This window comes from Syngnathus floridae, chromosome 15 (genome assembly GCF_059516105.1).
Source record: "Syngnathus floridae isolate MCC-2025c chromosome 15, RoL_Sflo_1.0, whole genome shotgun sequence".
Lineage (NCBI taxonomy): Eukaryota > Metazoa > Chordata > Actinopteri > Syngnathiformes > Syngnathidae > Syngnathus > Syngnathus floridae.
Window position 1 is genome coordinate 550613 of NC_142427.1, and position 15063 is coordinate 565675.

At 45.3% G+C, this 15063-nt stretch overlaps 1 protein-coding gene and 1 long non-coding RNA gene across 3 annotated transcripts in view; one reads left to right on the plus strand and one right to left on the minus strand.

Annotated features, from left to right (window-relative positions):
• LOC148385801 (janus kinase and microtubule-interacting protein 3-like) overlaps positions 1-15063 on the minus strand; it is a 141666-nt gene that overhangs the window by 104573 nt on the left and 22030 nt on the right. The window lies entirely within an intron of this gene.
• Positions 2823-12626, plus strand: LOC148385813 (uncharacterized). Of its 2 annotated transcripts, XR_015863163.1 has the most exons (8): positions 2823-2980; positions 3104-3181; positions 5033-5121; positions 10484-10513; positions 10704-10871; positions 10984-11060; positions 11528-11704; positions 11824-12626. It is a non-coding gene; the product is annotated as an uncharacterized LOC148385813 (long non-coding RNA). The 2 variants fall into 2 exon arrangements; XR_015863162.1 differs by having other exon boundaries at positions 2824-2980; positions 11528-12626.

A 15063-nucleotide genomic window follows, 5' to 3' on the forward strand; every position in this document is an offset into this window, starting at 1 on the left:
CTAGTATTTATACAAAGTCATAATTTAAATTGCTTTCAACCTTCATTCATCGGTTCAACCAACATTACTCGCTCTTATTACCAACTTGTATTGATTTAACTAAGCGTTTAATACTTCCTATCAGGTCTCAAGGCAAGATTTGGCAAAATACAATTTCAGCAAATCCAATTTTGCCAGGGAACAAAAATAGATTAAATAAACTAAATAAGTCTTCTTCCCATTAAATAAATCAGAAAAGTCTGTCTTGTAACCAGTCCTCTTCAAACAAGTAAAGTCTGCCCATTTTGTGCCGTAGATTTTGTGTCTATGCCTAGTATTTAAACAAAATCATAATTTAAACGACTTCTTTCCTTCATTCACTTTGGAAATTTGGAATTGCAGCAAATCGAATTTTGCCAGGGAACAAAAATAGATCAATTAAACTAAATAAGTCTTCTTCCCATTAAATAAATTAAAAAAGTCTGTCTTGTAACCAGTCCTTTTCAAACAAGTAAAGTCTGCCCATTTTGTGCCGTCGATTTTGTGTTAATGCCTAGTATTTATACAAAATCATAATTTAAAGGACTTCATTCCTTCATTCACTTTGGAAATTTGGAATTGCAGCACATCAAATTTTGCCTGGGAAGAAAAGTAGATTAAATAAATTTAATAAGTCTTACTACTTCCCATTAAATAAATTAAATACGTCTTACTTGTTCCCACTCCTTTTCAAAACAGTAGTTTAAAACGAGGGCCCTTCACTCAATCTTTAACCTCAACCCCGCACGTTGTGTTGTATCTGTGAATGTTGGTTGTGGCCAAATGATAGTTTTCTTTCATTCGTTTAGGTTCCAAGAAAACTTGATGTAACTCTACTTTTAACTGCCGTTTCAGATAAGCGGGTATTACGTCGCAGTCATGTGCCGCGGATATGACGTAATTGCCCGAACCTCCGCCAAAATTCAAATCTGTTGGCGCGATGGCCGTGAGCCACTGAGCAGCGACGATTATCAACGGAAATATCTTTATTTTCTGCTTGCAACTGGACCGTCTAGAGCGTACACGGTAAGTAACACTCATTGTGTTTAAGGAGATTTACGTTTGTAATAGCAGAAGTGTAGCCGCGTTGCGTTGTACGTGTGAAAATTGGTCGAGGCGAAATGTTAATGTTTAATTTCATTCCTTTAGGTTCCACGGTGTTTGTTGGCTGCAAGTTTTCCACTGCAAGAAGAGGCTCGTATCATTGACCAGGAGCGAGCTACAATGGTGAGTAGCCATAACATTTATGTTAAACACTTCCTATTTCATGTCTAACAGTACTTGATTTAACAAATAACCATAAATAAATACAGTGTGGGCACTGAAGTTAACATATGTGATTATACTGCCTAATCTGTCACCGAGTAGATTGTTGCAAAGTAATATAAGATCCAAAGTTGTAATTCAGAATAGTTTTCAAAAGAAGGCCATTAGAATTATATACAAGTCTGATTACCCTGAACAAGCTATTAATTAAATCACAAATTCTTCAATTCAAAGATTTGGTAGATTATCAGACAAATAATGTCTAACAGTAATTGATTTAACACATCACGATAAGTAGATTGAGTGTGGGCACTCTCAAGTTAACATATATGATTATACTGCCTAATCTGTTACAGAGTATGTTGTTGCCAAGTAATGTAGAATAGATCCAAAGTAGTAATCCAGAATAGTTTTGAAGAGGCCATTAGAATAATAAACAAATCTGATTACCTTGAACATAATAACAAGCTAAGTGTTTAATATGTCCTATGAAGTCAAAATTGGGCACCATCATGTGGTGAAATTTGGAATTGCATCACATCCAATTTTGCCTGGGAACAAACAGATTAAATAAATCTTAGTTTTGAATAAGCCACTCCTTCTCAAACAAGTAAACTCTGCCCATTTCGCGCAGTAGATGTTCTGTTAATATCTAGTATTTATACAAAGTCATAATTTAAATTGCTTTCAACCTTCATTCATCGGTTCAACCAACATTACTCGCTCTTATTACCAACTTGTATTGATTTAACTAAGCGTTTAATACTTCCTATCAGGTCTCAAGGCAAGATTTGGCAAAATACAATTTCAGCAAATCCAATTTTGCCAGGGAACAAAAATAGATTAAATAAACTAAATAAGTCTTCTTCCCATTAAATAAATCAGAAAAGTCTGTCTTGTAACCAGTCCTCTTCAAACAAGTAAAGTCTGCCCATTTTGTGCCGTAGATTTTGTGTCTATGCCTAGTATTTAAACAAAATCATAATTTAAACGACTTCTTTCCTTCATTCACTTTGGAAATTTGGAATTGCAGCAAATCGAATTTTGCCAGGGAACAAAAATAGATCAATTAAACTAAATAAGTCTTCTTCCCATTAAATAAATTAAAAAAGTCTGTCTTGTAACCAGTCCTTTTCAAACAAGTAAAGTCTGCCCATTTTGTGACGTCGATTTTGTGTTAATGCCTAGTATTTATACAAAATCATAATTTAAAGGACTTCATTCCTTCATTCACTTTGGAAATTTGGAATTGCAGCACATCAAATTTTGCCTGGGAAGAAAAGTAGATTAAATAAATTTAATAAGTCTTACTACTTCCCATTAAATAAATTAAATACGTCTTACTTGTTCCCACTCCTTTTCAAAACAGTAGTTTAAAACGAGGGCCCTTCACTCAATCTTTAACCTCAACCCCGCACGTTGTGTTGTATCTGTGAATGTTGGTTGTGGCCAAATGATAGTTTTCTTTCATTCGTTTAGGTTCCAAGAAAACTTGATGTAACTCTACTTTTAACTGCCGTTTCAGATAAGCGGGTATTACGTCGCAGTCATGTGCCGCGGATATGACGTAATTGCCCGAACCTCCGCCAAAATTCAAATCTGTTGGCGCGATGGCCGTGAGCCACTGAGCAGCGACGATTATCAACGGAAATATCTTTATTTTCTGCTTGCAACTGGACCGTCTAGAGCGTACACGGTAAGTAACACTCATTGTGTTTAAGGAGATTTACGTTTGTAATAGCAGAAGTGTAGCCGCGTTGCGTTGTACGTGTGAAAATTGGTCGAGGCGAAATGTTAATGTTTAATTTCATTCCTTTAGGTTCCACGGTGTTTGTTGGCTGCAAGTTTTCCACTGCAAGAAGAGGCTCGTATCATTGACCAGGAGCGAGCTACAATGGTGAGTAGCCATAACATTTATGTTAAACACTTCCTATTTCATGTCTAACAGTACTTGATTTAACAAATAACCATAAATAAATACAGTGTGGGCACTGAAGTTAACATATGTGATTATACTGCCTAATCTGTCACCGAGTAGATTGTTGCAAAGTAATATAAGATCCAAAGTTGTAATTCAGAATAGTTTTCAAAAGAAGGCCATTAGAATTATATACAAGTCTGATTACCCTGAACAAGCTATTAATTAAATCACAAATTCTTCAATTCAAAGATTTGGTAGATTATCAGACAAATAATGTCTAACAGTAATTGATTTAACACATCACGATAAGTAGATTGAGTGTGGGCACTCTCAAGTTAACATATATGATTATACTGCCTAATCTGTTACAGAGTATGTTGTTGCCAAGTAATGTAGAATAGATCCAAAGTAGTAATCCAGAATAGTTTTGAAGAGGCCATTAGAATAATAAACAAATCTGATTACCTTGAACATAATAACAAGCTAAGTGTTTAATATGTCCTATGAAGTCAAAATTGGGCACCATCATGTGGTGAAATTTGGAATTGCATCACATCCAATTTTGCCTGGGAACAAACAGATTAAATAAATCTTAGTTTTGAATAAGCCACTCCTTCTCAAACAAGTAAACTCTGCCCATTTCGCGCAGTAGATGTTCTGTTAATATCTAGTATTTATACAAAGTCATAATTTAAATTGCTTTCAACCTTCATTCATCGGTTCAACCAACATTACTCGCTCTTATTACCAACTTGTATTGATTTAACTAAGCGTTTAATACTTCCTATCAGGTCTCAAGGCAAGATTTGGCAAAATACAATTTCAGCAAATCCAATTTTGCCAGGGAACAAAAATAGATTAAATAAACTAAATAAGTCTTCTTCCCATTAAATAAATCAGAAAAGTCTGTCTTGTAACCAGTCCTCTTCAAACAAGTAAAGTCTGCCCATTTTGTGCCGTAGATTTTGTGTCTATGCCTAGTATTTAAACAAAATCATAATTTAAACGACTTCTTTCCTTCATTCACTTTGGAAATTTGGAATTGCAGCAAATCGAATTTTGCCAGGGAACAAAAATAGATCAATTAAACTAAATAAGTCTTCTTCCCATTAAATAAATTAAAAAAGTCTGTCTTGTAACCAGTCCTTTTCAAACAAGTAAAGTCTGCCCGTTTTGTGACGTCGATTTTGTGTTAATGCCTAGTATTTATACAAAATCATAATTTAAAGGACTTCATTCCTTCATTCACTTTGGAAATTTGGAATTGCAGCACATCAAATTTTGCCTGGGAAGAAAAGTAGATTAAATAAATTTAATAAGTCTTACTACTTCCCATTAAATAAATTAAATACGTCTTACTTGTTCCCACTCCTTTTCAAAAAAGTAGTTTAAAACGAGGTCCCTTCACTCAACCTTTAACCCTATTTATTCACCTTCTAGGCTAAGTGTTGAAGGCTAAGTGTTAAAGGCTAAGTGTTAAAGGCTAAGTGTTAAAGGCTAAGTGTTAGAGGCTAAGTGCCAGAGGCTAGGCGCCAGAGTCGAGTTTTTGTGGGCTGAAGTTTTAGTGGGGTTAGTGTGAATACAATCCAAAAGAATACAACAGAATACAATACAATAGAATATAATACATAGATTAAATTCAATAGCTCTTACTACTTCCCATTAAATAAATTAAATACGTCTTACTTGTTCCCAATCCTTTTCAAAAAAAGTAGTTTAAAACGAGGGCCCTTCACTCAACCTTTAACCTCAACCCCGCACGTCACATTGTGTTGTATCTGTGAATGTTGGTTGTGGCCAAATGATAGTTTTCTTTCATTCGTTTAGGTTCCACGGTGTTTGTTGGCTATGTTTTCCACTGTCAGAAGGATGAAAATACAAAGTACAACGCTTGGACGTGGGCGAAGACGTCACCGGTGAGTCCTTCCTTCCTATTTATTTACCTTCTAGATGCTAGAGGCTAAGTGTTAGAGGCTAAGTGTTAGAGGCTAAGTGTTAAAGGCAACACAATACGAACAACACAACACAATACGAACAACTCAACACAATATGAACAACACAATATGAACAACACAACACAATACGAACAACACAACACATTACGAACAACACAACACAATACGAACAACACAACGATACTGCACTGAACAACACGATACCGCACTGAGAAACACGATACCGCACTGAACAACACGATACCGCACTGAACAACACCATGCCGCACTGAACACCATGCCACACTGAACAACACCATCCCGCACTGAACAACACCATGCCGCACTAAATAACACCATGCCGCACTGAACAACACCATGCCTCACTGAACGACACCATGCCGCACTGAAAGACACTATGCCGCACTGAACGACACCATGCCGCACTGAAAGACACCATCCCGCACTGAACACCATGCCGCACTGAACAACACCATCCTGCACTGAACAACACCATCCCGCACTGAACAACACCATGCCGCACTGAACAACATTATGCCGCACTGAACATTATGCCGCACTGAACAACACCATGCCGCACTGAACAACACCATGCCGCACTGAACAACATTATGCCGCACTGAACAACACCATGCCGCACTGAACAACACCATGCCGCACTGAACAACACCATGCCGCACTGAACAACACCATGCCGCACTGAACAACATTATGCCGCACTGAACAACACCATGCCGCACTGAAAAACACCATCCTGCACTGAACAACACCATTCCGCATTGAACACCATGCCGCACTGAACAACACCATCCCGCACTGAACAACACCATCCCGCACTGAACACCATGCCGCACTGAACAACATTATGCCGCACTGAACAACATTATGCCGCACTGAACAACACCATGCCGCACTGAACAACACCATGCCGCACTGAACAACACCATGCCGCACTGAACAACATTATAACGCACTGAACAACACCATCCCGCACTGAACAACACCATGCCGCACTAAACAACATTATGCCGCACTGAACAACATTATGCCGAAATGAACAACACCATGCTGCACTGAACAACACCATGCCGCACTGAACAACACCATGCCGCACTGAACAACACCATGCCGCACTGAACAACACGATCCCGCATTGAACACCATCCCGCACTGAACAACACCATGCCTCACTGAACAACACCATGCCGCACTGAACAACACCATGCCGCACTGAACAACACCATGCCGCACTGAACAACACCATTCCGCACTGAACAACACCATGCCGCACTGAACAACATTATGCTGCACTGAACAACACCATGCCGCACTGAACAACACCATGCCGCACTGAAAAACATTAAGCCGCACTGAACAACACCATGCCGCACTGAACAACACCATCCCGAACTGAACAACACCATGCCGCATTGAACAACACCATGCCGCACTGAACAACACCATCCTGCACTGAACAACACCATCCCGCACTGAACAACACCATGCCGCACTGAACAACACCATGCCGCACTGAACAACACCATGCCGCAATGAACAACACCATCCCGCAATGAACAACACCATCCCGCACTGAACAACATTATGCCGCACTGAACTACATTATGCCGCACTGAACAACATTATGCCGCACTGAACAACATTATGCCGCACTGAACAACATTATGCCGCACTGAACAACACCATGCCGCACTGAGCAACACCATGCCGCACTGAGCAACACCATGCCGCACTGAACAACACCATGCCGCACTGAACAACACGATACCGCATTGAACAACACCATGCCGCACTGAACAACACCATCCTGCACTGAACAACACCATCCCGCACTGAACAACACCATGCCGCACTGAACAACATTATGCCGCACTGAACAACATTATGCCGCACTGAACAACACCATGCCGCACTGAACAACACCATGCCGCACTGAACAACACCATGCCGCAATGAACAACACCATCCCGCACTGAACAACACCATGCCGCACTGAACAACACCATGCCGCACTGAACAACACCATCCCGCACTGAACAACACCATCCCGCACTGAACAACACCATTCCGCACTGAACAACACCATGCCGCACTGAACAACATTACGCTGCACTGAACAACACCATGCCGCACTGAACAACACCATGCCGCACTGAACAACACCATGCCGCATTGAACAACACCATGCCGCATTGAACAACACCATGCCGCACTGAACAACACCATCCTGCACTGAACAACACCATGCCGCATTGAACAACACCATGCCGCACTGAACAACACCATCCTGCACTGAACAACACCATCCCGCACTGAACAACACCATCCCGCATTGAACAACACCATCCTGCACTGAACAACACCATGCCGCACTCAACAACACCATGCCGCACTGAACAACACCATTCCGCACTGAACAACACCATGCCCACTGAACAACACCATCCTGCACTGAACAACACCATCCCGCACTGAACAACACCATGCCGCATTGAACAACACCATCCTGCACTGAACAACACCATCCTGCACTGAACAACACCATGCCGCACTGAACAACACCATGCCGCACTGAACAACACCATGCCGCACTGAACAACACCATGCCGCACTGAACAACATTATGCCGCACTGAACAACATTATTTCGCACTGAACAACACCATGCCGCACTGAACAACACCATGCTGCACTGAACAACATTATGCCGCACTGAAAAACACCATGCCGCACTGAACAACACCATCCCGCACTGAACAACACCATGCCGCATTGAACAACACCATGCCGCACTGAACAACACCATGCTGCACTGAACAACATTATGCTGCACTGAACAACACGATCCTGCATTGAACAACACCATGCCGCACTGAACAACACCATCCTGCACTGAACAACACCATCCTGCACTGAACAACACCACCCCGCACTGAACAACACGATCCCGCATTGAACAACACCATCCCGCACTGAACAACACCATGCCGCACTGAACAACACCATTCCGCACTGAACAACACCATGCCGCACTGAACAACACCATGCCGCACTGAACAACACCATGCCGCACTGAACAACACCATGCCGCACTGAACAACACCATGCCGCACTGAACAACACCATGCCGCACTGAACAACACCATCCCGCACTGAACAACACCATGCCGCATTGAACAACACCATGCCGCACTGAACAACACCATCCTGCACTGAACAACACCATCCCGCACTGAACAACACCATGCCGCATTGAACAACACCATGCCGCACTGAACAACACCATCCCGCACTGAACAACACCATGCCGCACTGAACATTATGGCGCACTGGACAACATTATGCCGCACTGAACAACACCATGCCGCACTGAACAACACCATGCCGCACTGAACAACACCATGCCGCACTGAACAACATTATGCCGCACTGAACAACACCATGCCGCACTGAAAAACACCATGCCGCACTGAACAACACGATCCCGCATTGAACAACACCATCCTGCACTGAACAACACCATGCCGCACTGAACAACACCATGCCGCACTGAACAGCACCATTCCGCACTGAACAACACCATGCCGCACTGAACAACACCATCCTGCACTGAACAACACCATCCCGCACTGAACAACACCATGCCGCATTGAACAACACCATGCCGCACTGAACAACACCATCCTGCACTGAACAACACCATGCCGCACTGAACAACACCATGCCGCACTGAACAACACCATGCCGCACTGAACAACATTATGCCGCACTGACGCATTGAACAACACCATGCCGCACTGAACAACACCATCCTGCACTGAACAACACCATCCCGCACTGAACAACACCATGCCGCATTGAACAACACCATGCCGCACTGAACAACACCATGCCGCACTGAACAACACCATGCCGCACTGAACAACACCATGCCGCACTGAACAACACCATGCCGCACTGAACAACACCATGCCGCACTGAACAACACCATCCCGCACTGAACAACACCATGCCGCATTGAACAACACCATGCCGCACTGAACAACACCATGCCGCACTGAACAACACCATTCCGCACTGAACAACACCATGCCGCACTGAACAACACCATCCCACACTGAACAACACCATCCCGCACTGAACAACACCATGCCGCATTGAACAACACCATGCCGCACTGAACAACACCATCCTGCACTGAACAACACCATGCCGCACTGAACAACACCATGCCGCACTGAACAACACCATGCCGCACTGAACAACATTATGCCGCACTGAACAACATTATGCCGCACTAAACAACATTATGTCGCACTGAACAACAGCATGCCACACTGAACAACACCATGCCGCACTGAACAACATTATGCCGCACTGAACAACACGATCCCGCATTGAACAACACCATCCCGCAGTGAACAACACCATGCCGCATTGAACAACACCATGCCGCACTGAACAACACCATGCCGCAATGAACAACACCATCCCGCACTGAACAACACCATGCCGCATTGAACAACACCATGCCGCACTGAACAACACCATCCTGCACTGAACAACACCATGCCGCACTGAACAACACCATGCCGCACTGAACAACACCATGCCGCACTGAACAACACCATGCCGCACTGAACAACATTATGCCGCACTGAACAACATTATGTCGCACTGAACAACACCATGCCGCACTGAACAACACCATGCCGCACTGAACAACACCATGCCGCACTGAACAACACGATCCCGCATTGAACAACACCATCCCGCAGTGAACAACACCATGCCGCATTGAACAACACCATGCCGCACTGAACAACACCATGCTGCACTGAACAACATTATGCTGCACTGAACAACACGATCCTGCATTGAACAACACCATGCCGCACTGAACAACAGCATCCTGCACTGAACAACACCATGCCGCACTGAACAACATTATGCCGCACTGAACAACACCATGCCGCACTGAACAACACCATGCCTTACTGAACAACACCATGCCGCACTGAACAACACGACGTCGCACTGAACAACACGACGCCGCACAGAACAACACGACGCCGCACAGAATAACACAATACCGCACAGAACAACACAATACCGCACAAACAGTTTTAGATAATATTACGTCGCAGTCATGTGACGCGGACATGACGTCAATAGGCGGAACTCACGGCAAAATTATAATCCGTGGGCGTGGCTTGCAACAGGAAGTAGGAAAGCGGCAATTCTGGCAAACAAGACACAGCGGTTAGTAACACGATGACTAACAAGGCAAATATTTTTGTTTTCAGCTTGCAACTTGACCGTCTAGAGCGTACAAGGTAATTACAACTGTTTTTTTTTAGCCCTGAAAAGCGAGGGAGTGTGGCGTTTGGGAGGAATGTCGAACTCGGCGTCTGCTTCCAGCCACAGACGCCAAATTTCGACGATTATTTCGACTGGTCAACGGTTGTAAATTATTGCGTTGACTAAAAACTTTATTTAACTCTACTCTTAACTTTGCCGTTTCAGATATGCGGGTATTACACCGCGGAAATGACGTCAATAGGCTGAACTCTCGCCAAAATTCAAATCTGTGGGCGCAATGGCCTTGAGCGAGACACCGGATACAAACACGACGATTATCAACAGAAATATCTTTATTTTCTGCTTGCAAGTGGACCGTCTAGAGCGTACACGGTAAGTACAACTCATTGTGTTTAAAAAGATTTACGTTTGTGTAGTTTGCGTTGCGTTGTATCTGTGAATGTTGGTTGAGGCTAAATGTTAATGTTTAATTTCATTCCTTTAGGTTCCACGGTGTTTGTTGGCTGTACGTTTTCCACTGCAAGAAGAGGCTCGTATCATTGACCAGCAGGAGCTACAATGGTGAGTACCCCTTTCGTCTTCCATTTATGTTAAACACTTCCTATTTCATGTCTAACAGTACTCGATTTAACAAATAACCATAAATAAATACAGTGTGGGCAGTCACGTTAACATATGTGATTATCCTGCCTAATATGTTTATCACAAATATGTCACTAATCACTAATATGTTTATTTGTTTATCACAACACCTTTGGACCTTCAGCAATCGATTATTTCCCTTCATCTACATAGAGACAGAACGATGGTGTCTTAAACATCTCATTCATTTCACCAAATAACTTCACGCAGGTGGATAACGGCCGTCTCGGTCACGCTATGTTGCGTGATGCAGTTTTGAAGAACCAAATGCATTTATTCAATGAATAAGTCAAGCTAGTTCTATGTTTATGATGTTGTAAGTTACGGTACCGATTGAAGTTGAGTTCGAAGCCAGTGGAAAACAGCGCTGCGTTTGTGCTCTCCAGGTACAAATGTTGTGATCTCTGACTGACGACCGGGCGAGACTCGAGTAAGAGATGTCCAAACGAGCTCCGGCAGGGCGGGCCAAGGCGGAGCGAACGGACGCCCTTCAGGCCGCCAATGACGAGCTGAGAACCAAACTGATGGACGTCCAGTTAGAACTTCAGCAGGAGAAGAACAAGGTGAAAACCTCAACAGACAGACACTGCCTGCCTCCCTGCCTGCCTCCCTGCCTGCCTCCCTCCCTCCCTCCCAGTTTTCCCGATGTAGATTAGACATGCGTGTGCCATGACTGTGTCAGCCTACATCAACAAATGCACCGAGGACGTCAGCACCACTAAGAATATCATCACCCGGGGCAACCAACGACCCTGGATGACTGAGGAGGTACGTCAAACGCTACGAGCGCGGAACTCTGCCTTCAAGTCTGGCGACAAGGAGACACTGAGGACAGCGAGAGCCAACTTGAACCGTGCCATCAGGATAGCGAAGCGAGACCGCAGTCGAAAATTTCAGGATCGTTTCCACGACGTCAAAAACATCAGGAGTATGTGGCAAGGCATACGGGCGATTACAGACTACAACTCACTCTCCCCCCCCCCCCCCCCCCGGTGGGTGTAGTTGATGCTGACTTTCTAAATGGTCTAAATAACTTCTTTGGGAGGTTCGAGGCACTAAACGGCACTCCAGCAGTTAAAACTGTCCCCCATCAGGAAGAGGAGGTACTCTGCCTTGACTCCGCCGATGTGTTGAAGACCCTGAGGAGAGTCAACCCCTGTAAGGCCCCTGGCCCCGACAACATTCCTGGGCGTGTGTTCAGGGAATGTGCAAGTCATCTGGCTGGGGTCATCACAGACATTTTTAACACCTCGCTGGGCCAAGCCACAGTGCCGGCGTGCTTTAAGACTGCCTCCATCATTCCGGTGCCGAAGAAACCTCAAATCACCTCATTTAATGATTACCGGCCTGTTGCACTGACTCCGGTTATGATGAAGTGCTTCGAAAGGCTGCTTAAAGGTCACATCGTTTCCAGACTCCCCCTATTATTTGACCCGTTCCAGTTTGCCGACCGGCAAAACCGCTCCACTCAGGACGCCATCTCCTCCGTTCTTCACCTGAGCCTGGCTCACCTGGAGGAGAAGAACACCCATGTGCGGAGGCTGTTCCTGGACTTCAGCTCAGCGTTTGACACCATCATCCCACAGCATCTGGTAGGAAAATTGGAACACCTGGGCTTCAACACCCCCCTTCGCAACTGGCTGCTAGACTTCCTCAGCAACAGACCTCAGTCAGTCCGGGTCGGACAGAACACCTCTGATGTCATCACCCTCAGCACAGGCTCCCTTCAGGGCTGCGTCCTGAGCCCCCTGCTGTTCACCCTGATGACACACGACTGCGTCCTCAGGTTCACCACCAATCACATCGTGAAGTCAGCAGACGACACAACGGTGGTGGGGCTCATCAGAGACAACAACGACCTGGACTACAGAGAGGAGGTGGAGCAGCTGGTGGGCTGGTGCAGAGAAAACAGCCTGATCCTGAATGAGGAGAAGATGAAGGAGATCATCGTCGACTTCAGGAAAAAACAGCCTCACCACGCTCCACTGATCATCAACAGCTCAGCTGTGGAGGTGGTCAGCACCACCAAATTCCTGGGGGTCCACATCACAGAAGACCTCACCTGGACTATGAACACTACGGCACTGGTCAAGAGGGCACAGAAGCGCTTGTACTTACAGCGGAGGATGAGGAGAGCCCACCTGCCCCCACCCATCATGAGGACGTTCTACAGGAGCACCATAGAGAGCATTCTGACAAGCTGTCTCTCTGTGTGGTGTGGAGGCTGCACCGCCTCCGATTGGAAGAACGTGAGGAGAGTGGTGAGGACAGCAGAGAGGATCATAGGGGCTCCTCTTCCCTCCATTCAGGACATTTCATCTCAGCGCTGCATGTCCCGTGCCCGTAACATCATCAATGACCCATCACACCCCCACCATGGACTGTTCTCCCTGCTGCCCTCTGGGAAGAGGTTTGCAGCATCCGCTGCAGGTCCACCAGGTTCTGCAACAGCTTTTTCCCTGCTGTCATCAGACTGTTGAACACTAGAACTGTTGAGCTCTAAACTGAACTCTGCATCACACATTCACAGAACTGTACTTTATGACACTACGGACCTCTATCTTGCACTATCTCGCACTACCAACTTTACTGAACTTGTATAAACCCTTTAAATAGAAGTTTAATACATGGTTTAGCATTCCTCTGCACACTCTTGAATACTGTTTTGCCTACTTGCACTATTGCATAATTATCACTGCTGCACTTTATACTTATTTTTAATATATATATATATATATATATATATATATAGTATATGTATATATATATATTTTCATAGGATATGTTACTTCTATTCAACTGCAATATCACTACTTTGTTGTAAGACGTATGCAACGGAATTTCGTTTTGTATGCACCATGTGCAGACAAGATGACAATAAAGTTTGTCTAAGTCTAAGTCTAAGTCATGTCAGGTCAGCTGTCTGGAGAGAGAGAGAAGTCAGGACCTGCGGGCGGAGCACCACCGTGCCACCGCCGCCATGACGGAACTCAAAAGCAAACTCCATGAGGAGAAGCAGAAAGAGTTAGCCATTACCAGGGAGACATTACTGCGGCAGCATGAAATGGAGCTGATGAGAGTGATCAAAATCAAAGATGGAGAGATCCAGCGACTGAATGCCTTGGTCCTCAGCCTGAGGGACGGCTCCATGGACAAGGTGATCCGCTCTATCCGTGTCTGACTATCCGCACGCCACGTCGGGCTTCGATGCGGCCGCTACCGTATTGTGTAGCTTGTCCCCAGTAAGCGTCGCGGCGCTCCGTTGCGGTCTCAACGGCCCGGTGTGGCGCAATGTCTGCTCAGGTGAGGAGGGGGGGCGCTTTGCTGGCGGAGGTGGAGGAGACGCGGCGGTGTCGGGAGACCGAGCGGTGTCGCCTCCACCAGGAGCGCGGAAGAAGCCCTGGCAGCGGCCCAGCAGGCCTGGCAGTCCCGAGCGGCCGAGCTCCGATCGGCTCATCACCAGCATCGGGAGGAGCTGAGCCGAACCAAGAGAGACTGCGAGAGGGAGATCCGCCGACTGGTAGGACTGATCAGATGCGCGGTGCGTGGCTATGTTCCCAATTTCGTTGTATACCTGCAGTGCAATGACACCTAAGGCATTCTATTCTATTCTATTTCACAAGAAGAAAATGTCCGGTTGCTCGCTTCGCTTTTGTCACAGCAAAGGTGTTCCAGTCGATTCAAGAAAAAAAATTGGCCGGTTGCTCTCTTTGTTTTTGTCACAATTCTGGCAAATGAGTTTGCCCGCCTGCCTGAGCGCTCCCCGTTTGTACATCCAGACGGATGAGATCTAGCTGAAAGACAGAGCGGTTAGTGTTTTGGATGAAGCCCTGGGGCCGGCCACGTCCACCGCCTTCAGCTGCAGACTCAGGCTGCCGAGCAGCAGATCGCTGCCCTGAGGGATTCCCAAAGGGCGGGCCTA